The 24,223-nt window shown below is 34.2% G+C and overlaps 1 protein-coding gene across 1 annotated transcript in view; it reads left to right on the forward strand.

Moving 5' to 3' along the window:
• The window catches only part of LOC145256226 (trissin receptor-like), a 233,634-nt gene that overhangs the window by 162,938 nt on the left and 46,473 nt on the right, over positions 1 to 24,223 (forward strand). The gene's annotated exons all lie outside the window — the stretch shown is intronic.

The raw sequence follows: 24,223 nt of genomic DNA on the forward strand, positions 1-24,223 counted from the left end.
TCTTTTATGTGTTATTGTATATTTAAAAATTACCGATAATGTGTGCTTGGAATCCGTAGAAATTCGACAATTGATCTAAAATTTCCAGGTAAATCTTGCAAAAGCCAATACAGTGCTTCCAGTGATTTCTTGTCTCAGTTGTGCATTCGTCCTAAATAATAAGTATTCTTTTCAGCAATTATTTTCACTACTTTTCAGCAATTCTTTTTTTTTCCTCTGTTGGATATTTTGTACATGAGGGTTTAACTGGGCTTTGATCTCTGGATCATAGTGATGGGCCCAAGTTTCATCCTGTTAAATCAGTCTTTTGGCACATCTCCAAATTCATTCTCGAGCACTCGACGCGTTCTCGCTCCTGGAATGATGTGAACAACATAAGAATCAATCTTGCAGACACCTTATGATTATGCAAATGGTCATGATTTATAGTTTCAACATACCCTGTTAGTACAGGGTATGTTGAAACTTGACATCTTGGGCTATTTGCGAAGACTAATGCGCCGATCTTCCAAAATGGCAGACTCAACTTGACAGACAAATGCCTCAGCAATGTCAGAAAGGGGGCGACCATATTTGAAAGCTGTTTTCATAGTCTTACGGCCATGTTTGAATTCAGGATACCAGCGTTTTAGAAGGTCATATGGTGAGGCATTATCACCATCAGTTTCTTTCATTTCATCAAAAGTCTCCTGCGATGTGCGCCCTTTCAAATACCAAAAACCGAATCACTGCTCGACATTCAACAGGCTCCATTTCACACCTGACTCAGTTCTAACCCCTGTAAAAGAGAAACAACAATTAGTTCAGAGATGTAATTAGCCACATAGCCCGTAGAGATATAATCATTGTACATGCAAAATTTCAGTTAGACAAGACAACTTAGAGTGGGTCAGGGGGAAAACTTATTGTACACTGTTCGTAGATAGGTCAAAAGCTTAGAAAAATCATCCCGGGATCGAATGGCTTCCTTAACCGATTTATTTGGTTATTGATAAACCGCATTGTTGTTGTAAATGTCTTTATTGTACTGGTTTTAGCTTATACTAATGTGATTGCATGTACAACAAAAAATCAACTGTATTATCATTTTCATGACGCAGGTCTACATCAACTAGAGAAGCATCAGATCGGCATTGTATTATCATTCTCAATTTATTGATAATATTGCTCGACACCTTTGAGCATATGTGTTCAATAATTAGCAATGTCTTATTATAGATTCCTGCTGTATACTCTATGTAGTCATTTGTACATTAATTCAGTCTCTGATTAAAAGCATTACCTTTAACATTTTGTGATTTATATTTCTTCCATAAATGTTGGAAATGAAAAAGATCAAGTGATTAATATGATTACATTGATGCATAGATTTGATAAGAATATGGTATGTTATACACAACATTAGCTAGTGTCAATTTTCCAATGATTTTAGAGCTTACATGCATTATAAATCTGGCATGTGTAGCGACATTGTTATTTTTCAGTTGTTGGAAAAAATAGTCAGAATGAGAAGGAAGAGACATACTGTGGTTTCCTTGAATATACCATGTCATTTGTTTTTTTCTCGTTTGCGTCTGTCAAATGGTTTATACACGTATCCTATGTGTAATATATTAGCATTTCCGAAAGCAATAGTTTTTCCCAAATGAGTCAGCTTGAGATACTGTCTAAAAAGCTGTTAAATATTTTAAAAGCCGTTAAACGGTAGATTCAGAACTATTTATTGTACATTTGACGTCGAATTTTTACAGACATATTTTTATGTTAACAATAGCCGGAACTTGTTTCTGTATGGAGAATGGAAGAATTGTTTATATAGATTCATTGCTACTCGTGGATTTTCTGGCTTGATATTGTGCGATTTCATTGATATGCATCTTTGCATTCATATAATTCATCGGTATATGCAGGATCAGAATTGTTAAATCACTATGTTTTTTCATGTATTTACATTTGTATTTGAGCGACTAAACTGCGTTATCGAATTTCACATTATACGAATAAAAAACTATCAACCCCTTATCCACGTCGATGTAATCATTTCGCTTTTGTAGCAATGCTGCTTTACAAATATTTTCTGCTGACCTTTTAATGTGTAACTGATATCAATCCGTCCCTATTGCTGTTTTGTATTCCTTATGCACGGGAATCTCGCTATTCCAGCTGTCATGCATAATGTAATTGCCACCTTTATACCACAAGGTACACGTGCCCTAATTTTTCCACCACTTTATGCAAATTTATATCATTGTCAGCATCAGGCATTTTATGCATATTACATTGTAGGTACATTTGGGACTCATGTTGTTGTAGAGACACATAAATATCATCAGAACAGCAGAAAATATCAAGGTGGCACATATGAAAATGCCACATATAGTACTTGATATATTATGGCAGGAAATGCTAAATAAAATGTATAAGGTCTTAACAGAAATAAGGAAAATAGATGGCAGAGAAATAAGATAGCAGTAATAGCGTTGGTGAGGTTGTTAAATCTACAGCGGACAAATGAACGTGATACTTCTTGTGTCATATCTTGAAGAAAGACTTCAAAGAAGTTGTTAAAGTAAAAGACGTGTGATAATCGGAAAAAGTGCCAAAATACGATAATGTGAACGGCAAAATAATAATAAAATAATAAACGAAAGAAAATGTAGGCATATTAGGGATCAAAAGTGCGTATAAAAACCAATCAATAAAAATGTAAAAGTAAATTCATATATGCCTGTATTTATATATTTAATATATTTATATTTATTACATTTCTTTTTACGTAATGGTTCAGTCAGAAATGTATAGTTTCATATACACTGATAAGCCTCTATATAATAACTATTTCCACATTCTGTATTCCACATTCATAGTAGAAAAAACATATATAAACACAAACAAGCACATATCATCACAAAGATAGATAGATACATAGAGAGATAAATAGATAACCGTGTACTGTTTGTAAGAACAAACCCCCAGCAAAGTCCTCGATTATAAGGAAATACATTTCAATATAATATCAAAATATTTATTTAAAAAAAAATACCGTCAATCAGAAAAACCATTGGTCCATCCAGTTTCAAATTCTATATAGTCAGACAAGATTATGCCCAGGAAATATTCTCCTCAACCACTCACTTACTAGACCGTGTATTTATTTTTTTAAACTTATTATTTTTTTTTTCATTTATCTATTTTTCTTTAGTCATTATATTTATAGGTATATTAATGTTTCTATTTCTTATTTTATCAGAATTTTTTTTTTTTAGCTGGCTATTTTCTGTATTCGAAGTTTCAGGCCAAACTTATTTTCTAATGAGTTTTTTTCTAATATTAATTACTGACTATTATTTGACTGCCGAAATGTAACATTAATGAAAATACATTATTCTTGCGTTTTTCATTGCATCATAAACATATTTTATTTTTATTTTTTCTTGAATATACGCAAAGCTAAACAATGTATACGTCCGTCTATTACATCTTGTTTTAGCATTGGACGTTCTTCAATGTATTAAAATTTATTTTTGATAAAATTTGTTGGCAACCCATTGAACAATTCATTAAGAATTATAACGGGTGAAAAGAGTTAGATGAGGCGAACAGCGGTATAAAAAACGGTAAAATCTATTTTGCGTTAAAATCAATTAAGAACGCACAGTAAGTAAATGTCTTCAGAGATAAAGAGAGGTGGAATTATTGATTATGTTTGTAGCTAGACGAGTGTTTTTCGTAAATTTTTGGCGACGGAGAGACTATACATTGAAGCTCAGGCGAGCATTTGCATTGAAAACAACGAGAAAACCGAGACACGCTCGCTCGCAATGTCTCTTCTGTCAGAAGGATGTTGCAGGGAAGAGAAAAGGGCATCCTTCAGAAGACTATGGTGTCTACTTTGAACTCTGTCAATGCAGCATAATGCCTTTCTAGCAGCTTTTGTTCAGATGCTTGGACGAACCTTGCTTACATAGGAAGATAATTATATTAGCTGGTAGATATCTATTGGATCGATAGAAGGAACGCGCCATTTTTCTGGCGACTTTGGAAACGGAGTTTAGTCACGTGTTCCATTTCAGATCAGGAGTAACAGTCAAGACCAGGCGCTTATTAACCAAGTGGAATTAATTTCAATTAATGCTAGATGAGGATCAGAAAGTTTACGATGTTAAAATAGAAGCTTGGTTTTAGATACATTAATAAAAACGAACAACTTTTCCCTATTGTATTGCATACTAAAGATCAGAGGAGACAGATTCAAAGAGAACTAATCATTTAGGGTCTTTGATGTGCTGCTAAAGATGGTAGTCTCATCAGCATAAATGTCTACCAATGATCTAAAGGTGTTATTTCGAAGATCATTGATGTTGATCAGGAAGATTGTTGGACCCATTATGCACCCCCGAGGGACTCCATGAGCGTCAGATTGCTGCCTATAAACCACTAGTTTCATGAACCTATCAGATGAGAATAGTTTAATAATTGAATAGACATTTCCACCTATCCCATAGCTGGATATCTTGTGAAGTATACTTTTATACCATACCCTATCCAAGTTGTTGCTATGCCAACTTCCCTAGAAAGGAAGTCTCCAACGAGAGATTCCCTAATCCTATGAAATATAACTGTAGGCAAATCTGCAACAAATCAGCTAAATTCTGAAACACAGGGAATACTGATGAGATTTTCACGGGGGGTTGGGAAACAATGCTATTTAAGAACGCTTAAACAGCTTTGTACTTATGGGAGCTATTTCTGGTTGAAGCTTTATCAGCACTAAAATTGAAATGGCCCCAGGGCTAGTCGCTTTACTGAATCAAGGTATTTGATTAGATTCGCAACATCACGAACGGACATTTGTATGTCGCATAGCGTGTTTTCTTAAACAGTTAAAATACGGGAGGTTAGCAACCTTGGTCACATGGGGTAGAATTGTCTGCAAAGTACTTGCCTAAGAGTTTGGCTTTGTCTGATGCTGACGAGATTACCTCAGGTCAGTTGATGATAGGTGATATAGAGCACGCGCTTCTGTTTAGGATGCTGTACGCTATTTTCCAAAATTGGTGGAAATCAAGCCGGTATTTAGTCGCTTTGGACTTTACGGGCTTAAGATAATGGTGAGTTGAGACATTTCGTGGAGGCGACGAGTCTTGAAGATAATTAGCCTAGTAATCGGCCATCGCATGTTGACAACGATCGATTAATGACTTAATTGACACTAATCCACGCACAACTGTTCGAAGACTTCCTTCTGAATTAACACGTACGTACAGGGCGATTTGCAAGGATTTCAGATAGATTGGAAAGAACTTAACATTAATAAATGGGTGCCTCACAAATTAAACAACGTAAAGAAAACGCCGACGAATCCCACGGCACTTTCATAAGTCAGACTAGAACAAAAGAAAATAATGTATACTGTTAGGTGCTCTGCGCCCAGTCTTATCTATTAATGGTTTTTGAATAAAGGCAAAACCGTTACAGCACAGAAGTACACAAAACATCTGTATAAAATGCATCAGAAAATTCGAAAATAGCAACCCGCATAGCTCAACATAAAAGGGCCGATTCACTTCCTCGCCTGCCTGACCGCATGTTTCTAAACCGACACCGGAGACGTTGAACCAATGTTGCGAGGTAACTCTGCAACATCCGCCATATTCTCAAAAGTTTTCCTTTACTGACTACATCTTTATCAAGTTTATTGACAAATTACTGCGTAAATAATACTTTAAAAACGCAATGGACATTAACAATCTTAGATTCCATTGGATTTTTTTCATATTTACTGATACAAGCATCATAAGGCGAGTTGGTGTGTGGAAACTTCCACCTGTAATAAATGATTACTTGGAAAGTTTGTTTCATGCAATAGACACTTTGTATATTTTCTCCTTCTTATATAAGTATATATCTGAAATATGTATACCGATGTTTTAAATAATTACCGCAACAAATTAGATGCAAACTAATTGAAGATGGTTTGAAAGATATAAAGGATAGTTTGAGCAAAAGAAATCCAAGTAAATCCCAAACGAACGCTAAAGACTTCTCAATAGAGAATTCTCAACCTCTGGAAAATGAGTATGTATGCTACAGCAAATTAACAGTAACAAGTAAACTAACAACATAGATTTTTTTTTCTATTTGCAAATTTATAATTGCGGAAATAAGCGGTGAAATTTTTTTGGTGCTAATGCAATTACTGATCCGCGCTATTTTTAAATCGTATTTCAAAGTTTGATTAAAGTTTGTTTAATAGTTTTTTTTATTCAATTGTAAGGTTAACGTAAAGAATAGGTACACAATACTCTCTCCTCCCCATGTCAAGAATGGATTTTTTAAATAATAACTGTATTATTTCAGCATGGATCAATAAGTGCATGAGTACTAAGATTTTATATTTCTAAAGTTCTTCCTCAATGGTTAATCATTCTGCGCACGGCTAAATGTCGCAAAAACTGTTTATTGCATCGCATAGCCCATAAACCAAGGTAAAATGTATATGTATTTTAATTTGTGAGCCGTAGCGTCTATGAAGAAGTTTGCAATTCATGCAAATGACATCACCCGATTTCGGTGAAAAAAAATGTACAATTTTTTAAGCTTTTCATAAAAGAAGCATGGAAATTGTACACATTATCTGAGATGGTTCAATTATGCTTATAACATACTTGGCCTGATTAAGGGTGTTGATTTCTACAACTTCAGAACCTCATAAAACCGCTAAAAATTATGCAATTTACATGATTTTTTTTGTTTTGTAAAAAAATTATTTTAGTTTTTATATATTAAATATGAAAAGTTAAAATAGGACATAATTTCTTTAATATTTCCACCACTGATAAAAAAATCGTAGTGTAAATAGGTTCTTTTGTCAGACCCAAAATATATGCCTTAACCAAAAAACGATGATGTTTTTTTTACATGGAGGAGAATCCCTTATCAAGGCCTGGAAGCCACTCGGGGATAAGGGTTATTGTGTTTACAATAATCAATGGGATAGTATTGTAGTAATAGTTGATATTAGAGACTTGATAAAGTATCTTACTTAAGGCGGCGATTAATCAGGAGTTTGTTTGAATTCAGTTGGGAAAAAGGCAAACGGAAGAGAATTCCAGAAGCGTACACGTCTCAGAAATGAGCTTTGATCATGGAATCTACGTTTTTATTTAGGCATAGATAAAGAGTGGGAGAAATTACTGACAGTGGTTTTAGCTAGACGAGTGTTTGTCGTAAAAGATTGGGGAGGGGGACCAGAGTTTGGAGCTCGGACGAGCACTTGCCATGGAAATAACGATAAAACAAAGGCAGCCCGCAACGTATCTTCTGTGGGAGAGAAGTTGTAGGGAAGAGAAAAGGGCATCCCCATTAAGCCATGAAGTCTATTTTGTACTTTGTCAAGTCAGGATAGGCTGGTTTTAGAAACTCCAGCCCAGATGTAGCAGCAGTACTCCATCTTTGGACGTATTGGCTTTTATACACATAGAGCATTGCATCAGTAGTGAGATATCTGCTTAAGCGGTAGAAGGATCCCACCATTTTCCCAGCGACAAGGGCAACATACTTGGTATACGTGTTCCATTTCAGATCAGGCGTAAAGGTGAACCCCAGGAGCTTGTCAAAAAATGAAGCCTCCCCAAGACGAAAGCCATCCATTTAAATTGATGCTAGATGAGGAACAGAGCGTTGCTTGTGTAAAGATAGTAACTTGATTTTAGATGCATTAAAAGTAAGCAGAAACCCCTTCCCCCACTGTACCACACGCTCAAGATCAGAAGAGAAAGAATCAGAGAGAGCTTTGTCATTTACGGCCTTTGATGTCTTGTCATAGATGGTCGTGTCATCAGCATAGATGTCAATGAATGATTTAAGTATGTGTTTTAGGAGATCATTGATAGAGATCAGGAAGAGAGTTGGGCCCAGGATGGATCCCTGGAGGAGTCCAGCATAAATACGGTGGTTCTCTGATTGCTGCCCATAAACCACTACCCTCATGAGTATATCAGAGAGAAATGATTTAATTATTGAGGGAACATTTCTAGTTATACCGTAGCTGGAGATCTAGTTGGCCTTTATACCATACCTTCTCGAAGGCCTTCGATATGTCAAGAGCAATTGCCCTTGAAAGGAAGCGTTTCTCGAGAGATTCACTAATCTTATAGGATATGACTCTTAGCACATCAGCTGTAGATCTAGGAGAACGAAAACCGTATTGCATGTCACTAAGGAGGTTATTTCTGCTGAGGTGGTTGACTACTTCTTTATTTAACATGGTTTCTAGTAATTTGCTCATGAAACACAAGAGACTTATTGATCTGTACTGAGAAAGATATGACTTATAATCTGAGTTCTTAAATACAGGACATACTGACGGGGTTTTCCAGGGTGTTGGACATCACTTCTCCTTAAGGCAACGCTTAAACCGTTTCGTAAGTATGAGGGCAAAAGTCGAAGTATTTTCAACATTATATTTGGAATGTCGTCTGGGCCAGTTGCTTTACTGGAATCAAGTTTCTTGATTAGTTTGGCGGCTTCACGCACATATATTTGTATGTTGGATAGTGTGCTGTCTATTGTAGGAGGAAATACGGGGCGTTGATGACCTTCGTCGCAGAGGGTAGATTTAGCTGCAAAGTTCTTGGCAAATAGTCTGGCCGTGTCTGATGTTGATGCGTTAACCTCATGCCCATTTATGATGGTTGAGATAGAACGCACGCTTCTGTTTAGGATCCTGTTTGCTGTTTGTCAAAATTAGTGAGAAACAAGCCGCTGCTCAGCTACTTTGGATTTTATGGACTGAGCATATAAGTCTCTTGTATTTTTTATTACTCTTTTACAGTGGTTGATGGCAGTCCTTACAGCAGAGTTAGTCTCAGTACGCCTATTACGTTGGTAGATATGGAAAAAGGGGTTTCTGTGCGCAGTGGCAGCACACATTCTGGGGAGAACCATGGCTTTTTGTTAGGTTTTTGTTGGAATTTATTGATGGTATGAATCGGTCAGGTCTGATAACATAGAGGACACATCCTTTTTAAACATGTAATGCAGAGGTAGATCAGATATGAATGTATGGAAGCTATCCCAGTCAGCCATAGAGTATCGATATACAGTATGGTGGAGAGGTACATCTGAAGACTTATTGCATTTCATTTTTATCCTAACGGATACGACGGAATTGTTGGAGGATCCGAGGGGAGATAGAACGGATATGAATATAGCTCAGGGGAAGTTGTGAGAAAAAGGCCTAGAAGGGTTGCATACTGGCCGCTGGTATCTGGCACACGGGTTGGTTTTGTGAAAAATCTAAATGAGGCAATGGCAAACTCATGACAGAAACTCCCCTCATAATATGTCTTATTTGAGTGGGTCAGCTATTCCACATTATGGACATTGAAGTCACCGCAAATGTGAATGTTAGCCGACGGATGCGCAGTTTGAGGTCAATTTTCTCTGATATACTCTTGAAGACAGTAACCACGCTGTTAGTAGGGGCGATAGAGAGCAAATATAAATGCGGTTTGTAAACAAGTGCAACCCGGAAGCACATATAAGATAAATTAGGATCTTCTCTCAAGATAACTCTACTACAAGGAAAGCCATATTTAATGTAGGCGCATATTCCATGTCCATGACGATCTTGTGGGTCAGAATATGATTTTATGTTAGAGTATCCTTTTATTATGAAATTATCCAGGGAAATGGTCGGCCCTATTCCAGATTCGCTTAGAAAGAGTAAGTCCGGTTTCGTCTCCTGTAATTGGTTTTCCACCTCTGGAAGGTTGGAAAATAGACCCCTGATGTTGGAGAAGTCGACAGGGTAGTAGCGGTCTTCGTTGGAGGATGGGGTTCTAGGTTCATTCGTGTTTTTGTGATATTTCGTGCTGATTTTTTGGGGTTTGTGGAACAGGTCGCCAGACTTGGTTAGAGTAGGACAGAAAGAGAAAGTAAGAGAGAGAAAGACAAGATTTTTTGTAGCACATGATAAGGTAAAGCCATAACAATTACCCACTAGTATGGCATCGAGATGCGCCATCAGAAACTACTGCATGGTCCAGAATCCATTCACACATGACAATACAGCAGCCCCAGTATTTTACACCTGCTGATAGGAAAGCTTTCTTAGTGTTTAATCCAAGGTTCGGGTCCCTGGCTATCAGGCCGGTAACATCAGCCCAGATTAAACCGTTACCTCCAGCACCCCTGCTAGTTACGTTGCCACCAGGATAGACATAGAAACAGAACAATTTTACGAAGTACTACCGACCTGGAAAGCAGCATTTTCTTTATCCCTTTGTCAGAAAGATCACTCATTGGAAATGAAGACGGAGAGACAAAAAAGGAGAAGCGTGAGTCACTAGAGCTGCCGATAACACAACCACAGTTTATTATCCACTCTCCATTCAGAAAATATATGTGAGAAACTTATTAATATCTACTTAATATAAGTCCGTTACTCCATTCCCAGTTTAGGACGATATAAGAGTTGATTTCCGTTACTCAATTCCTAATTTAGGACGATGTAAGAGTTGATTAAAAATATTTATCAACGGCAATATTTAAAAAAATAATATGACTTTTAGTACGTACAAAAATGTTATAGGGAAAATTGGTTTCTGATGTCCCTAATTTAGTAAAGATTTTAGAAACGCTTGCTAATATAAATTATATCTTGTTATTTCTTAGAATTAAAAAGAATTTATAACTCAGAAGAAAAATAATTTAACTATTACTTTTTTTTGTAGCTACAAATTACGATATTGAAAATGATTATTAAAGGCAATTCTGTCAGTTGAGGGGTTCCATATACAACCAACAGATACTTGTATTAGTTGCTGGGATAAAGTATGCTTCTTTTTCCGGTTATTCTATCTAAATTTTTCTTTTTCTTATTATATTTCGAGCAAAAGGGAATACGTTTACTGTTATTGTTCACTTGAAATGTTATTGAATGAAAAGTTTAAAAAGAAATATTAAATATTTGTACTAGTTTTTTCTCCAATGTATTTTTAACGTTTACCTCTTTTTCGTATATATGCGACGCCATGTTAATTTATCATTTTTTATATTTTGCTTATTTTGTGAAGTGAAATATAAAATTTCACCCATTTTATTACTGGGGAAAAAGAATGTTTATATGCGATTCGCATTCTGATCATTGCCATTTAATATATGGTAAAATTACATGCTTTTCATTCAACTAGTTTGTATTGCATTTTTTGTTATTAGTATCAACAATCACTGTCCTACTTACATTACGTTATACGTCTCTTTTTTAGAGACGGGATGTATTACTAGTGTTAGTGCAACTACTACTATTAGATATTAATACTATATTTATATCATACATACTCACGTTGACACACCAATTCTCGTCAGATAATCGAAGATAAGCAACGTTGAACTTGCTAAGTACTTCAATGGGCGAGCATTTTTAATTTCAGGTATGTGCTCTCCGTTTATCTCGACATTGTTTCCAGTCGTCTAGCATTTCTCCTCGCCACAAGACTCAAGCAGTGCCGATTTGGGAGAGGTGGTTAGAGATTGCGCATACTGTGCTTCACAATCACACGCGCTTTTACTCTAAAATTTTATTAAATAGATAAAAAATCTAAAGACAATTTTAAGAAGTATTTACCTAATGATGAAACGTATAAATGTTCAAATGATTTTGTGTATATGTTTATGTATAAATAAATATATACATATATATTCGAATACACATATGTGTATTATGTTTCAAATGGAATGCTTTTTAATATTAGTGAAATGCACATCAAAAAAGCAAATTCAAAATCTCTTACATATATTTTAATAAACTAGAAGAACGTTGGTGTTCCTATGTCGGTATAGCTTCATCAATTTGAAGTAAATCCTCTTGTGCACGTGTATACGCTGTAGACTTTATTCATATGTACGTGTAACTTTGCACAGATGAGAGATAAGCTTTCTCAATCATATTCATATGTATTTAATTATTTATTTATTTAGGTTCTCTTAGTGTTAAATACTGGCACGTATAAATCGCTTTGATCAACTCGTGATAAAAAGTGCCACCTGATACACCTAAAAATAACATCTTGCTTTGAACACAGGGCTTTGTTCACTGCCTACTGACATTCCTGTTTTTCCTCTCCACATATTTCGCTCTTAAGCTTTTCAGCACCTCTCGATATAATTGTAATTTCCCCCCCCCCTTTACCTCTTCTCTATTTCACTCAGTCAAAGCTAAAGCAGTTTACCATTATGATGGTTATGATATAAAATCTGCTCTTAGACCAAGCGTATCAGAGTTTAATCTCACTCTCTTGGGATGAAGAGGCAAGATTTCTTACTAAATATATATGAAAAAAACGTACGTATATATGTGGCCAAGATTATTTTGTTTATTTATGCATATTATAACGACGACCTGTACTTGCACTTTTTATTAAACACAGAAGAATTCAGTGAAATACGAAAATGTACGTGCTAGAATCCATCTGCTCTATCCTTATGATGCGTGCTCGTTAGACCTCTAATCAATCCTCTCCAAATTTTACTAAAAGCATTCGCCTATCTACATGCATTATCAACAATTACACACTCTCTCTACATTAACAGATGGGTTCCATGAACTAAGATTCTTTCAATAACTTTCCGCCTGTAAAACCCTTTTCCACTGTACTGCTTATCCACTGACTACAATATGGTATCTTCAAGTCCAATATACACAAGTTTTTGCTGAGCACTGCCCTTAAATCATCAAATTATACAAAAGTACAACTATTGGAATAGTTCATTCAGAATGGAAAAAATAATATAAAAAACATATTTTCTAAATTATTTTAGCAATAATATTGTTAATATTTATAATATAAAAAACATATTAAAGTCATTTATTACAACATAACATCTGTTGCTAAAGTTGCAGGAATTTTGATTGAATTCCAGTTATGAAATGTCCGAAGTTTGTGAGAATGTAAATTGGTCTGGAAATAAATGTTCTTGCAAAAGCAATGTTTGTAACTCTACGTATAGTCGCTAGAACTTTATATATATATATATATATATATATATATATATATATATATATATATATATATAGCCTGATAGGATTTGAATTAAAATCAGCTATGAACGACAAGAGGGAGAAATCTTTCTCTGACTGAAACGATTAGTTATTTTTACAGTAAAATGTTTGTTTCTTATTTGTACGAAAAAAGAAAAGAAACTTCGTTGTTTTAACCAGTTCCATGATTATATGTTTTCCATTGGTAATTAATAGAAGCGGTTGGTATCCTCCTTGGTGTGTGGTGCATTGTGCATTGTTTTGAGAAATGCTGCAGAAATAAGCAGGTTCCACATTGGTAGGGTCGTCCCCCTACGATTTTGTTGAACCATTCAGATTGCTTGAAGTAACAATTTTATAAGCTATTACTAAACTATTCAACCTGTGCAGCGTTCTTCGTCGGCAGCTTTTGAACCCATGCTTATCGAAGATCAACTATTAACACTTGGGGTGGTACCAACCTATTACGGCCGATAGTTGAAAATGTCGCATCTTTTGCAACTTGGATATTTTTGCCTTAATAAAATTTACGTTGAAGTTGAAAAGGTGGTTCTATTGTAATTCTGATTGGTTTTCTTTCATGCTGTAAGGGACAAAACCTATGTTTGGAAATTCCTAACATCGTTTTTTTTTTTGCAAAATATGTTTTTCCCCCCCTTTCTTCATCGCTTTTTTTTCTTCCAAGAGTCAGGTTGGTTCATGAATGTAGTTTTATTTCTTATACCATTAACTCGCAATAAATATGACGACGTTTCTTTTGTCGGATTGCTGATCTTTTTAATATTGAAGAGTTATCAGATTTGTCGTAATTTGCAATCGTCGTATGTTACTGCGATATATACCGGGCGGTAATTCAGATAAGGGAATTTACCAGAAATGCGTAACGCATAATTAAAAAAAAAATATATATATATTTTATCAGACATGAAATGCACAATAATTATGACACATAAGATCGATTGCGTGCTCAGTACACGTTGTACGGAAACATTGTTCATGGAATTTTTGTGCTTGTTCAACAGTTCGTTTAGAGGGGCAGTGATGTTTGCAAAAAAATTACAGAATCTTCTGTAAAACCCTGCCATACCCAGCAGTCACATAAGACTCTTCACACTTTTGGCGCCGGCTAATTCCCTATTTCTTGTACATTGGCGTAGTGATACTCTCATGGCTGATTACATGCCGTAAGTATTTCATCTTGGCTGGGCAGAATTATGATTTAACCAAGTATATAGTTAGCTTTCCCTTCCTTAATCTCTAAAATACTTTCTGACTCGTTTCGATATGTTCTGCTCATATGTCGTTGTATATTACTCTGTCATTAAAATATGCATCCACAATCGCCGTTCCAGCAAAACATGCGTTCATTAGTTTCACAGGCGTTGCTTGCGAGTTTCGCATCCCACAGGCATTATCCTATAATGATATCTGAATTTGGAGGAGACTGGTTAATCTGTCTGTTTGACACTGGGTCATCGTAGTAGATGCAGCATTTATTGCAATTCACTAGAGCATCAAGGACTGTAGAATCTTAATTAATCAATTGGACCACCATTATTCTGTCATAGCAACGTATTTGTTTTTGTGCGTCTCTGGACAGACCTGAAAAATCTTCACTCAAATTTTCCGTATCTTCAATCAGTGCCCAATAATTGTGTGTAAAGTCCCACACTGATATCAAACGCTAAACAACGTTATTATAGAAACACGACTGTTTTTATCTATGTGATTTCTCAATTGTTCAATCTACTCTCGTGTTCTGACACTCTTACTCCTTTCACATTTCTCTCGTTTCTTGAAATTCTTATCAAACTCAAAAATTGATGCTTGGCTCAAGCTCGATTGTCCAAATGCAGTCTGAAGCAATTCGTACATTTGTTTGCGTACTTTTCCAAGTTTAAAACATTTTTTTGCGTATCATTTCTCCTTAATGCCCCGATTGCATATTTGAAATCCACAATTGTGACGATCAGATATGTATTTTTGTTTCTGTTGCAGCTGTTTATTTGAACGTGAAATCACAACCATTGATCCATGGTCTTATACTATGTATCCGATAAATATACTGAATTTAAAAACGTCTACGGCACTTTTTGGATAATGTCCAGAAAGATCTGAAAAATATAAGAGACATCGATTATATTTTCTCGACTACACGTATAAGCTTGAAATACGAAACTATTAGTTATAGTAGAAATGTAAAGATTGGTAAAATGTGGTATTGCATGTCATCCTAGCAATAATACTTATTTTAATTAGTATAATACTATAATTGAATTTGTGAATAGATCATATTAGATAAATAACGTGTATTAGTAGGAGACCTTATAGAGGATATCTTTTGTGATTGATGCTGTTATTTTTAAAAGTAAAAGTTAACATACCTACCTTGCCATTGGCATTGTACACATACTTGTTCTTTTTTTTATTATTTAAGGTTACACCGGGAAAATAAATAAATGTGACGTTTTTAAAAACAACTTGAGACTCTCCGCCGATGTAATAATGAATGACCCTTTTCGCTATCACGAATTTTAAAATATAAGTCCCCATGAAAATATTTTCCTTACAGAAAGTTTTAAAAGAAAAATGAAGACGCTCCCTTGTGTATAATAATAAATACATTTAAGACATTTTTGCAAGAAAGAAAATATATATATTTCTCATATAATGTGTGCTATCTTCTATTTACTTTTAATCTCGGTAGACTTTTTATGAAATGTTATTTTATTCGTGTGTCATGCAACTTTTTTTTACGTTAATAAAAAAGTCAAAGAAGTTAGGGTGTAAATTGTGAATGATCTCTACACATATATTTCATATATATGGTGTTTACTATCACGAAGCGGCATCAATTTACCTGATTTAAAAAAAAAGAATTGGAAAACAAAGAAAGCACCAGTAACAAACCACTATGCACTTTTAACGTAGTTATTAATATAATGAACATTAAATAACTCGGCTAATATAAATATACATTCGGTTTATAAATCAAATACATAAAATTTAAAAACATATAGAAAATGCTACAAATACAAAAACATTTATATAAATAAAACCAGTCCCATTTGGGTTTGTAGAAATTTCATTTTCCTTTTCTTCTATTTACCCCCATTCCATTTTCCCACTATTAGTGCCTTCTACTCTCTCCATCTCCTGCATTTCCCCCCTCCTCTAATTTATGTATTTTCTTCTCTCTTTCTCCCGTTCTTTTCCCCAACTTTCTCGGTGTATGTGGTGCTACTACTGCTTGCTGTGTCACTCGGGATTTGATTGGCTAAAACCTTGAGCGTGCCATTTTATTAAGCATGAAACAAGCAGAAGCTGTGGAAGAAAAAAAAAACACCAGAACGATGTTAGGCTTTGAAAGCACTAGAGTAGTGTTTCGTCGAACTGAATTACACCAGAGCAGTGTTGTGACGAACTGAAAGAACCAGAGCCGTTTTGCGTCGCGACCTTTTAATTACACCAGCGCGGTGTTGCGACGTTTGAAATACAAGAAGAACGTAATATAATCCATCGGGATTATTTAACTTACCAAACAAATCCAGAACGTAATCGAAATCAGATATAATTATAAATTTAAGAAACTCGCAAAACCAAGTATGTTTTCAATTTCCGATGAAAACAGCCGGAATTATTATTTTATTCGATAAAAAAAGTATCTATACTTTATTTCCGGATGAATATTAATTCGATGTTAAGCAACCCAAGAAAGGGTCGATATCCCATGAAAAAAAAAATAAAAGACATAAATTTTAGTAACATAACCTCCATCTAGTGGTGAGAAGTCAGATAAACTCAATTGGAAACTGTTAATGATTTATGAATCTTAATTCTGCATTGAATAACAAAAAAGCGTAAGAAGTGTTGACGTGTTCCAACTACGCCGAATTTTTTGTTGTAAAATTATAATTGTTAAAAGAGTTCTTTAAGAACCGCCAGAGAGACTGATTTGACAGCCCAGTCGAACTATGCATTTCCTTTTCTATCATTCTTTTTATTTCTATTTTTCTTTTTGATAAAATTTTATAGCAGTTTACCTTATTTTATTAAATTTCTTTTAGACCTCTAAGTCTCATGCAACGGGATAAAATTCATTGAACGTGGCGATAAAAATTCGGTTAGGTTTTAGTGTAAATAATTTTTGAGATGACATTGTCTTTATTTACATATGATTTAGCATAATTAATGTGTTACTACTTGTACGCTGAGGAATAATCCCTTCCTATTACAGTATACACATTTCACACTAAGGATAGGGTTTGGATTACTCACTAGAAAATGCTACATTTAGTTATTAATTTTTTGACAGTAAATAAAGATTCAATTTTGAAGTGTTTCGAAAAATCCTTGGTTTGTACCATATCAATGAATTTAATCTGCATTTAATTAATAAGAAGAAAAAAGCACCTATTAAGTTTTTAAAAGAAAAAAAAAGTAGATGGGCATGATTACAACATTTTAAATCTGGAAATAAGTTGACATTATCATTTAGTTTTTTATTCCGCTATATTTGCATTTACGAGAAAAGTCATTGTTATGGCGATCAAAGGGAAAATTACCCTAATATAACGAAAGAGTTATCGTCATTATAGATAATGAACAGACTAGAGAGTTCCTATAAGGAATTTGGACAATATAGCAGCTTCGTTTAAAACATGCATACATAATTTGTGAATACACACAAAAACGTTACTTAAAATAAATTTTATTGAACACACGGAAAAAGTTAAGTTCTTGAACAAATGAAAAAAAACGCAAATTTTGTGCATAAGCTAAAAGAAAAAATCGGAATTTATAAGTCATGAATCCGAAATGATGGAACAAATATTGCAGCACCAGCAGGAATGATTTTTAAAACTGAAAAAAATTTAATTGACACACCGGCGGCATAATTCCACAAACAATTAATGGGCATATGCTCAGTAAAGAAATTTAACAAAATGCTATATGTAAATCAGTTTACACTGATACCAGACCACAAACCCTTAATGAAGTTGTGGAAAACACACTTATCGCTGCTGTATCAGTGGAACCATACTGTGTCTCTGTACTAGTTTCTAGCGTGAGATCGCTATCTGTCCCGACAAAGTTGATCAGATTCCTTGTTATAGAAAGTTCAACATTGTCATCTCACAAGCTGGCTAAAACATGCACTGACCAGAAAATTTAACCGTTTATCCAAAGGTCTTTATCCGAGATCTATTAAACACTAAACGCTTGTTATACATTAAAACTCTAGGACAGATTTCTCGAGCGATTCCACTATGGATATTAGGTAATTAGTCGGGCTATATCCTTGGTGCGTGGCTGTGTTTATTAAACAGGCAATTAGAGGAACTTGTGAAAAGTTGAGCCCAATATCAATCAGTTGCGAAGACACTTTGCTAAGCAAGTGAAGAGTAACATGGCATATGGACATTGTGATAATATCAATAGAAATTCACCTGGCATGGTTGACGGTCAATTTACAGAAATACCCTAAAACATTCTATTTTAAACTTAGTTTAGTGAGAATTGTTATCCATAGTATAGAAGAAGATCGTCTGAAGATGGCGAATTTGAAACTATGGTTGGCACGCATCAGGTTGGCAATAGGTAGATTGTACCTTGCTCTTTTTTTTACCTTGAAAGATATTAAATGCTCACATAAATGTGTAATTTTGCAATTTTTGGAAGTCTATTTAATATTTTCTGCAAATATATAAATAAGGGATCTGATGCCCGTACATTGTATTTACAAAAATTTTAGTCATAAAGTAATTCGATATGATCCTTGTAAATATAACGGTACTAATAAAATATTTAAGAGCATTTTTCGTTTTCTATTAATAGAATGTCATTCTTTAATCCGCTAATTTCATTTCATCTTTAAAATATTGACAGAGTTTATTCCACAAATAAAAATGCTATCTAAGTCGTCCTAAATCCCAGAGACACAACTCCTTCTGGCCTTTAAAATTGTGTGAACGAGATAAGTTAAGAAAAACTATTATTTTTAACACGGTTTAACACATTCACAAGGATAACAACACGTGGCACAGTGGAACACGAGGAACATATGTTGATGGGGCATCCAGTTGTGTGATTTGACCCTATAGTAGGAAATTGAACACTACAATTGCAGAAAAGTCACCGTGCATGTTCTTCGAAACTTATTCCTCATGGAATAAAAAGATAAAGTTCATTTTCTTGTTGCAAACCATAGATAAAAACACACTGTTGCCTCTTTGACCTTAATCCAATTAGAAAATCAGAACATGTGGGACAGAACTATGGCTGAGATTTCAGTGTCACCGTACACATTTCTCGCAGAGTCCTTTTGTAATAATTCTCAAAACTTGTGAAGTAAGAAATCCATAATCCTTGTGGCAGAAATATAATGATGATTTATCTAAGGACTATAATTATAAACTCCAACAGCTTGAGAGGGAAATAAGATTTAGCGAAAAAAATATATAATTTTGTGTTGATTGTTATCGAAAGTCACGTGATCGCCATGGGAGTGCAGGAGCCCTAAAAATCTGGGTTAGCTGACACTCATCGAAGGAAAATGAATAACTTACTCACTGATGTCATGCGAGACGTACATATAGTATTGATCCTTTGGCCAGAGATATTGAGTTCAACGTACTGAATCTTTCTCCAGACGTACAATATGCATAAAAAATAATCATTGAGCAAGTTACCAATATAAACGGAGGATTATCAATCAGCAGGTGGAAGGACAAGACTTTTGTCACAGATTTATTGCTGGCTAAACTCATGCAGAGAAAGGAAATTACCTAGAATTTCTGCAAATTAACTCCCTGGGAATTGAAAAGATGACAAATCGTTGACGCTTCCTGTTGTGTCTGAGTAGAACTGGCAAACCTGAAATTCTCATAAAATGATCTTCGATTGAGTGGAACGAATATGAAATATCTCATAAAAAAGCTGTTAATAAAACAGTAAAGGATTTGCATGATTCTAACTGCTCGAAGGGATGAGTGACTAATGATTTCAGGTGATTTTAGACAAACATTAATAGTCCTATTCAGGGAATTAAGGCAAATAATTTGAAAGCATGTTTTAAATTGTCTGTATTGTGAAAACATATCAAAGGGTTACAGCTTTCTACAAATATGAGGGCACATTTATATGACGATTTTCTGTCTGGACAATTTGTGGATACTTTTTTAAACCTGAGCAAGAAGACTGAATATGAATTGAAAAGGTGAAATAAATCAGAAATATTTAGCTTGGATAACTAAGTTAAAAAACAAATTGAAAAGGCTTCTTTTATCATTAATTTCAAATTTTAAAAATCATAATTTGTTGTGTGAAAGGAAAATTATGGCACTAAACTATTTCAGTAAATACTTTGAATGATAGACTTGAGAAAATGTTACCAAGAACTAACACATAGACTGTTCCGTAGAAGATTTGGAAATAATAAATTATCCAGTAAATTGTTGAATTCCCTCACCTAATTATCTTCGATTGCATGTGTGTGTCCTGGCCATACTTCTGCACAACCTCTCGCCACCAAAGTATGCAGTGTCACAAAACTCGTTATAAAAAAATGGAAAAACCGAAGATTTGTTTATCTCTCGAATTCCTTTGATACACTCCAACATGCCTTTTGAGTTCCAGCACGTTTGGTTTCTCATACGTTTATCTTTTGCAATGTCTATCAATACGTCACAAGGTCAAACACTAAAAGTTGTTCGTTTACATTTAGAAGCAGGTTGTTTTTTCCACATATTATATATCGTTGCTTCTGGATTAGGAAGTGAGAACAATCTTTTCATACTCACTTATAATATAAAAACTCGTAATATTATCTATAATTTTGTTCTTAGTATATTACTAAACAATAAGTGGACACAGTTTCTAAGTCATTTATGGCCCAGCCTTTGAATCAAGGGTAATATGTTTACAGATTGGATTCTCAAAAGGAAAGCAGTTATTCAAGACTATCATTTGTATCTTTGTAGATTCCCAAATTGAATAAATGAGCGGAGGTACAACCTTTTTGTTTTACATTGTTGAACATTAGAAAGGCATGGTGTATTTTACTCGTCGTAACTATGTAGATATATATAGGGATCCTATATATGTGAGTCATTGTTTATATTTTGGTTTATCTTATTCATTATTTTTTGTGATAGCGTGACGATCTTTCATGCAATTGTATATTTCTATATCATATAGCCTGATAATTTCTAATTTTAAGCATTTACTTTTGCATTTTTTTTTTATTTTGGCTATTGAACCCGATCGCTAAAATAAAGATGCCACTCTGGATTCCCCATAAGTGGGAGAAATTCTTCGTACCTAATGCATTTCTATTTTAACATAATTTCAAAAATTTCAGGTTATTTCTGGCATGTTGTACACGTTCTGGCATGTTTTACATGGTTTTACATTCTATTTTCAAGGAGGAAATCGAAATATGTTACTTGGTGCACACAATAGAATGTTTTTTCTGTTTTTTTCAAAAAAAAAATTAAGTGGTCACTCTTAATCACGAAAGGCAACAAGGTAAATATAAAAAAATACATTTCCGCAAGATTTAAATTTGTTGATTATCTTGCTTTGCTTTCGATACACAAATATTTGAAACAATCCTTTTAAACGTTGACCCATTCCATAAAGTTTAGTCTATCAAAAACCATAGTCGCTTTTTTAAAAGCTACCTTTATCCCAGTCAACGAAGGGTACATTTTCTTACACACACACGCATATATATATATATATATATATATATATATATATATATATATTAAATTGTAATTCAATGAATTTCAAAAAACTCTCATTGAAATGAAATGAAGTGGTTGTACTATATCTTGTACATGATCTGACCTCAATTAAGCGACCGGTCAAACTTTATGATTCTGTGATTCTACTTGAAGAGATATCTATTTATATAGATGTATGTATGTTTATGTGTGTATATGTATGTACATGGGTATATATATGTTTATATATGTGTGTGTATATGTATATATATATGTGTGTGTATGTGTATTTGTATCCATATGTATATATGGATATTGTGTGTATGTGTGTGTTTGTATATGTGTGTTCATGTGTATATTAGGATGAATATGCACATATGTCTCACCCCACCTTCTACCACTTACCACTACCTGCTCTCCTAAAACTTCGCCCCACTAAAAAAAATATACACCTCTAATGAAAAGGTTTCCACCAGACTTTGAATTTATTATCGCTGGACCCAAAACAAATTTAAACAAGCACTTGCCCGATTCGGATATATACACAGCTATGCGGATTACCCAGTATATAGCTTGAAAATTGTTACCAAACGGATGTAAAGAACGTATAATATGGATTTTACCAAGCAAGTTGGATCAACAAAAACATTCATATCCTTTTTCTACAAATCCTCCGGCTACAGGACTTCTGATAAATGTATTATTTTCGCTTTGACTTTCCATGTCTAACTGACTTTAGCAAATAGGGTGCATACCTTTATAACTATTTGCTAATATTTTCTCTCCTCTGATGAGATGGTAGACATCGAAACCCTATAGGTTAAGGAGATTAATTTTCTAAAACATCCTTTGTCTAGCTTAGAACAATAAAAAAATTCTTTGATATGAAACTCAACCACTTCATTTCATTTCAATGAGAGTTTTTTGAAATTCATTGAATTACAATTTAATCTATTTGCTCTATCTTGCATATCGAGCAATTCTTGTTTAGATGGAATAACTTATAGAATATTACTGCCAGTAATATTTTGTAAACCAACAATCTCACGTTTACATAACCACTGATTGTTAAATAAAAACTATTCCGAAAAATATTAAGCTCCCTCCAAACAAGGTTGAGCTTTTCTATCCCTTCTAAATATGTTCGACAAAGAATGCTTACCACTTTCTGCGAAAAATATACCAATTCCCTCTAAAAGTTCATACATACATAAGCTTGTACAGTCCCTCAACAAATTTCTTATAAATGTCAGATGGAATGCCCACCACTTTGACCAAAGCACCAACAAGAAAAGCACAACAAAAAAACTAGTTCAACATCCTGAAACATTCAAAATAGGCCTCCAAGTTAACTCTAATAGTGAACAGAAGAAACCGCAAAGAACTGCGGCAAAATTCTACGGGCTTAAAACAAATCAGCACCCTATGTTTAACCCAGAGCTTGAACATTTTGAAAACATGCTAATTGACTTAGTCAAAAACATAAAGTTTAAGAATAACTGGTATACACCTAACAGTACTACTAAGAAAATCAATAACTTTGCGAAAAAATCAGTAAAAGTTCACATATATTTGTTCCAGCCGATAAAACCAAAAACTATTATAAACTAGAATACAGCAATTATAAGAAATTTATATAAACAGAATTAAACAAATCCTATAAACCTGCCCCCGAAAACAAAATAGATGAAATCAACTTAGAAGCTAAAAACTTACTTTACATTATGAATATCCATGAACATACAGAAATTGTCATTCCTGGCACTCCCAGATTTACACTGTAAGACCACAAAGAAAATTTCCACGAGAACCCTTCAATTAGACTTATTTGTCTATCTAGGTCGGACATTGGTCTAGTAAGCAAGAAAATCTTAGAATCATACCTTCCATTAGAGACAAAGTTAAATTCCCACTCTGGCAATGTACGGACTCAGTTATAAACTGGTTCTTAAAACTAAAGGATAAGCAACAAATAAGCTTTATCACTTTCGATATAAATAATTACTATCACTCAATCTCCCAATACTATTAAATAAGGCACTAATATTTGCAAAAAAAGCATTCGGACATAACGGATTTAGAAATTAAATTAATCTTATTAGCCAGACGATCCCTAATTAATTTTGAAGGTAAATATTGGACAAGAAAAGATACCCCTAATGACTTCGACATAATAATAGGATCTTCCGGTAGTGCACAAGTAACTGACTTAGTGGGTCTTTATTTATTAAAAGAAATTAGTATAGAATTCAGCAATATGCAAGGGGGGCTATACAGGGATGACGCATTATCCGTCACCCCCGCAAGACCAAGGCAATACAACAACACTATCAAAAAACTGCATGAATTTTTCAAAAACTTTGGATTGACTATAGATGTCGACCCAAATAAAAAAACTTCCAACTTTTTAGTCGTATCGTTAAATCTATGTTATGAATCTTACACCCCG

Source organism: Euprymna scolopes, chromosome 32 (assembly GCF_053919585.1).
Source record: "Euprymna scolopes isolate OS-2025 chromosome 32, ASM5391958v1, whole genome shotgun sequence".
NCBI lineage: Eukaryota > Metazoa > Mollusca > Cephalopoda > Sepiida > Sepiolidae > Euprymna > Euprymna scolopes.